Source organism: Takifugu flavidus, unplaced genomic scaffold, assembly GCF_003711565.1.
Source record: "Takifugu flavidus isolate HTHZ2018 unplaced genomic scaffold, ASM371156v2 ctg821, whole genome shotgun sequence".
NCBI classification, from domain to species: Eukaryota; Metazoa; Chordata; class Actinopteri; order Tetraodontiformes; family Tetraodontidae; genus Takifugu; species Takifugu flavidus.
In genome coordinates this window covers 1-6,274 of record NW_026622431.1, presented here as the reverse complement: position 1 = coordinate 6,274, position 6,274 = coordinate 1, and the positions used below count along the sequence as shown (strand labels likewise).

At 39.9% G+C, this 6,274-nt stretch overlaps 1 long non-coding RNA gene and 1 pseudogene across 1 annotated transcript; one reads left to right on the top strand and one right to left on the bottom strand.

Moving 5' to 3' along the window:
• Positions 1 to 269: 269 nt before the first annotated feature.
• On the top strand, positions 270 to 3,118 carry LOC130521240 (synaptotagmin-1-like; annotated as a pseudogene).
• Positions 3,119 to 3,294: 176 nt separating this feature from the next.
• Positions 3,295 to 4,642, bottom strand: LOC130521241 (uncharacterized). Its single transcript, XR_008949238.1, has 2 exons — positions 4,550 to 4,642; positions 3,295 to 3,640 (listed from the first exon to the last, which is right to left on the bottom strand). It is a non-coding gene; the product is annotated as an uncharacterized LOC130521241 (long non-coding RNA).
• Between the last annotated feature and the right edge of the window lie 1,632 nt (positions 4,643 to 6,274).

Here is a 6,274-nt window from a genome sequence, read left to right as displayed (position 1 = left end):
CTTTGTGTGAGGGTTGTTACCTATTATATGTTTGCTGTCTGCAGACTGCAAAATGCCACTGAAATCTACTGTTGTTTTAGGGTTGTTTTGGCCATGGAGAAGTCACATTCAGTGACAAAGATTATATAGATATAATATAATATTTATAATACGATATAAAGATATAAAGATGATCAGCAGATAACACTCAACAGCCACACACACACACACACACATACATACATACATACATACATGCATGCATTACAAAATTTCACTGAAATCTGTTCATAATATATTGAAAGCATTAAGAGCTGATCATTTTGACGAATGTTTCCTCTTCTTTGCAGTTCAATTTAAACTCCATGTTGGCCAATTCAGTTGATGTATTATGCAGTGATAATAAATAGGAATTCATGAAACCATTACAGAGGTTATAATAATGAGCAAAATAAAGTAAAGATCAATAGAAGGGCTTGTCACACAGTGTACTGTACCTGTCTATCAGCGAGTGTGGAATGAATGCCTGGAGAGGTTTTTTCCTAAGTAATGTGCTGTGCCTTGATGTGTGGTTGTTACAGTGGACATGCAGAGCAAACTTTGTGTGAGCGTTCTTACCTATTATATGTTTGCTGTCTGTAGACTGCAACACGCCACTGAAATCTACTGTTGTTTTGGCTACGGAGAAGTTATATTCAGGTTTAAAACCAATTTTATTCGGTTTAATCTTTTTTATCGAGTTCACTGGCCTCAGATTTATCGAAGTACCAAATATAAAATGCAATAAATATTATCAGCAAATAACACTTATCAGCCAACTTGTCCACCTTTGCATATATTGAGAGGTTGTGGCTAAGGTAGATATATTGTCTTTATAGATTAATGAGTTTAAAGCATCAAAGTAACTTCCAAGCCAGAATTGCAGATTTTTTTTTTGGTCAAGTGCCTGTATTGGACAGGTTGAACTATTATATGGGAAATCTAGTCCAGTACATCTGCTTACTGAAAAATAAGCACATAATTGAACTACAAATAAAGCTTTGTGCATGTCCACGGAGTGGGTCTAAAAATACCATAAAAGTATATAGATATGCTGGAAATCCTGCTCCAGACACACACATATGCACACACAAACACACACACACACACACACACACAACACACACACATACATACATACATACATTACAAAATTTCACTTAAATCTGTTCATAATATATTGAAAGCATTAAGAGCTGATCATTTTGACGAATGTTTCATTTTCTTAGCAGTTCAATTTAAACTCCATGTTGGCCAATTCAGTTTTTTTTTGCCTGTGTGTATGTGTGTGCTTGTGTCTGCGCACGCGTGCAGCTTGTCCAGCCATTTAAAGATGAAGAGAACTAAGGAACTGCACTGGCGCCCCAGGAGACGGAGAAGATGGGCAGGCTACATTTCACGTTAGATAATAATTTCACTGATAATATGGTGCGATGACTCTTTTTTTTTCACCCTCTGTCAGCTGTAAGCCCGCACACTTTAAATTCTCAGCCTATGTTTTTTCCTTTGCTAGCTGGTTGTAGGTATCCTGCAAGCTGCTGAGCTGCCAGCGATGGATGTGGGGGGAAGCTCTGACCCCTACGTTAAACTCTACCTCCTCCTGGACAAAAAGAAAAAGTTTCAAACTAAAGTTCACAGGAAGAACTTTGATCCCAACTTCAATGAGACTTTCTCATTTAAGGTAAAGGTGCTTTAAAACAATAATAAACAAAATAAAACAGAATTTCAGCACTAGATGTTTATTCTGCATTAATGTGCTGCCCTCTAGGTACCCTACACCGAGCTTGGTGGCAGGACGCTGGTGATGACCGTGTACGACTTTGACCGTTTCTCAAAACATGATGCTATAGGAGCTGTGAAGATACCAATGAGCACCGCTGATTTCAGCCAGTCTCTTGAAGAGTGGAGGGATCTACAGAAAGCAGAGAAGGAGGAGGTGGGAGCAAATAATTAAAGAAATGAGATCAGATTACAAACTCTCACTGATGGATCATGTGTGTGTCTGTGTATTAGAGTGAGAAGCTTGGAGATGTATGTCTGTCACTTAGGTATGTGCCCGCTGCTGGAAAGTTGACAGTGATGATTTTAGAAGCCAGAAAATGGATGTGGGAGGGCTGTCAGGTGGGTAGAGCCATTTAAAACCACACGCAATCACTGCATTTGTGTCTGTACGCACTAATTTAAGCAGATGCAATGAAGGAAGCCAAGCAATAGGCCAAAAAGGCGCATCTGTTATTTGGTGTAAATGAAAGTCTAACTAGTCGGGACTCAGACCCACTGCACATGTGCCGAACTGACGACATTTCCGGGTTGCTCCTCCTCCGTCAAACCTTCGTTTTCTCTATTTTAGACCCTTATGTGAAAATCCACTTCATGCAAAATGGGAAAAGACTGAAGAAAAAGAAAACAACGATAAAGAACAGTCTGAATCCTTACTACAACGAGTCCTTTAGCTTTGAAGTGCCATGTGAGCAGATAGAGGTACTCGGCGTTCACATTTGCATGTTTGTCCCTAACATCTTCCAGCCCCTTATTCTAACATCACATTCACACATCCTCACTTCCCCAAAAATGTCCTTTTTCAAGAACACATACACAGATTCTGAAAAACTGATTTCCTGTGTGTGTTCCATAGAAAGTGCAGATTGCAGTGACTGTGTTGGACTACGATAAGATTGGCAAAAACGACGCCATTGGGAAAGTGGTGCTGGGTGCCAGCAGCACTGGGACTGAGCAACGCCACTGGTCCGACATGCTGGCTAACCCACGCAGGCCAATAGCTCAGTGGCACAGCCTCCGGCATCAAGAGGAAGTCAACTCTTTACTTTACCTCAAGCAGTCTCTTATACCTCATATCTTACCTCTCATATAATTCCCATATGATACAAAAAAGAAACTTACTTTAATAAAAATGACAATACTCTATACTAACCTTAAGACTGTCACCTGATTTGGTGGAAACATGAACTTGTTCCTTTAGGAATTCTAACTCAAGGGTCTAAGAACAGAAGTTGTCACAACGTTGCTGCTTGAAAAGCCCTCTGAGGCGACAATGTTTGTGATTTTGGGGTCTTAATAAACTTGGTTTGATTTAGATGCAGCTCTTGGGCATTGTAAGGGTTTTGATTTAATCGACCAAAATTCTAGACCAAAGTACTTATACAAGTACACAATATGTTCTACCTCCCAGTGTAGTTGAAATTTGGAAATTATGTTCTGGCTAGGTTTGTGATTGAAACAGATTTTGAGCCAAAAGCCAGACCCAAAATGCAGACATAGACACAACACACAGGTTTTATTTTCAAAAATTTAATGAAACATTAAAGTGACAGATGACTGGAAATGGAAATGGCAAATTACAGGCAAGCAAAGCTGATTAGAACAATTAATCTGGAAATGAGCAAAATAGGACAAGACAGGTGATGCAGGTAAAAACACAAAAGCATGAGAGCAAAAGCTTAATCTACAAAGGTTTTCTAGAAAAGGGGGCCAAGCATTACTGCAGAGGGATTTACAATGATCTGGCGAGGTGAGGAGAAATGAGCCGCAGATCCAATTAACCAATACGATCAAAAGGCGAGTAAGGTGGTGCCTCTTCAGAAAGAAAGCCAGCCCCGCCTGCCTGGGAATTGGGAAAGAACAGAAAAAACATTAGCAAGAAAAAACAACAAACTGAAGCACACCAAGCAGTTTCAAGATGGAATTTTCAAAATGGAATGATTTACTGACTTAATAAATAACGTGTGAACAATAGACTCAACGGGCAGCCTTGCTTGGTACCTCTTTCCAGGATGAATAGGTTTGAAATAGCTGTTCATTTTTATTCTGGTTGATTAAATAATGCTGTAATAGTTTGAAGAAACTGTTGAAATCCAAATTGTTCTAATACTATATATGTTTAAGGTAATCGAGGCATTACTGCCTGGAGTTGGTTTTTCTTTATCTGTTCAACCATACGTACTGTTTGATAATTGCAGTAGCCTATAATATTAGATTCTGGAAAAAAGCCTATAATTTTACAACTACCCTGCAAGCATCCCAGACTTTACACTTTTGCATTGTCATTTTCATCAAAATATTGTTTTATATCTGTTCTAAAAACACTAAAATCTGAATTTTCTAGAAATTAAGACCAGACGATGATTTGTTCATCAAATCTTACGTAATAATACCAAATTACTGATTTGGTATTTTGCCTAATGTCATTTGAATAGATTTTAACTCCTGCACACCTGGATATAAGAAGCATCCTGCACCCCTGGTGCTCCATAAGTAACAATAACACGAACACAAACTCCGACAAAACAAAGAGCATCAGAAAAAAACAAAACACTTCCAATAATGAGGCCTCTTCCAAGGCCTCAAATGGAGTGTTACTGTATAGAGAAAAAGTCTCCTCTGCTTGATGAGAGCAGAGGGCCCAACAAGGCCTCAAAGCTGACACTCAGATCCATTATTCCATTATAAAATTAATCGTCAGGACAGCTTGCTGAGCTAAATCAAAAGAGAAGATTGTTTTTTCAAAACTCACCAGTATCCGTCCCTGCCACATCTTCCATTACTGCCTCTGCTGAGTTGTAAATCACCGGGCCTGCCTTGTAGTGTATCCCCATAGGTTAGGCTGAGTCAACTGAGAACTACCTCTAACCAATTTAGCAATTTTTTTATATATATATGGGAGAATAGGACGGCTGATCTCTAGCGAATTCAGCATTTGTTTTTTATATGGGAGAATAGGATGGCTGATCAGCCTGCTGTGTTCTGATGTCCCACAGCAGCTGGACTATTGGTATGTTTGCCACCTACAAGATTGATGTGGCATTTGTATTGATCTCACAGTACACTTAAACAGCTTAGGGGTAGCGGCATTTGAGCTACCATGAACTGTCAGGATGCTGACTTTGCCGTTGATGAACAGGAAACGAGGTGGCTGGTCTGTTTTCAGGGTTTAGTAGTGGTTGTCTAAATTGCCTTGGCTGAGTAAAGCCTTGTCCTCTGCCATTGCGATTAAAGGGTATTTCTCCTGCTGCTGCTGGGGCCCTTTGTTGACAAGGACCGCTTATTCTAGGATATTGTGGTATGGACCTTATCAATACTGGCTCTGGATATGGCCAATTCATTTCTGGTGGTCTTTCAATAGGACGAAAATTTATAATTGGTCTTACCGGTTCCTGGGAGGTGCTAAAAGTGGCCTGGTATGGCTCAGGTCTCCAATATGGATAATGTCTGTCCTGGCCTGGGTTCTGCATCCAACTATCCAAAGGTGGTTGGCCTGTGTTGGCTTGGGCTCGGTGCTTTTTTCGCCGACGCGTATTCTGGTTACGAGACCATTGTTGTTGTTTGGTTCTTCTTTCTTCGATTCCCTGATATGGCTGGTCTGCTTTGCCTTGGGCCTGGTCGTTTCCCCATCCCTGAGGCTGTGAACTACCCCAGCCGATGGGCGGCACCTGTCTTGGCTTATTCATCGGCCTTTTACTGAAAAAAGTGACCAGAGATCCATGAAGCAATGGCATGTGAGAGTTAATAAGTAGAGTATTTACTTAAAAAGAAATGTTAGCTGCGAAATAAAACTACGTCATAGAAATTGTTCTGACAAGTCTACACTGTCCATCGGTCCGGACATCTCATCCTCTATCCCGACGCTCCTTCGGTTTAGAGTATAACGTTGTTGCTGCTGAAAATTATTGCTGAACTCTGAGGTGTCATTGTGCTGTTGATACAATGGATCGGCACTGTGGTGCATAAAATACATTTGTTTGTTAGGATTACTGTGCTCTCAATATTTCTAGTTCAACATCCTTCCTGTTTTAACCCCATGCCATTTTACAAAGACTTTTATCCACACATAATTTATTCCTTTTAAATAATTGGGAAGTCCTTAATGGGACTACATGGTGACGAAAGTTTAATCATTGTTCTGAAGATCTCTGTTGTCACCTTTCAACAGAGGAAGTGAATCTTTATGCTTGTGATTTTAATTTTCTTCAGTAATGTGTTACAAAATATCAATTATAAAAGTTACAAATATCAATTATACAGGATATTTCTACTGCTGCTGATGGGGCCCATTGTTGTCAAGGACGGACTGTTCTAGGATAACGTGGTATGGGCCTTCTCAATGCTGTCTCTACACATGGCCAATTCATTTCTGCTGATCTTTCAAAAGGAATACATTTGGATTTAATTGGTCTTAGCGGTTCCTGGGAGATGCTAAAAGTGGCCTGATATAGCTCAAGTCTCCCATTTGGATTATAGT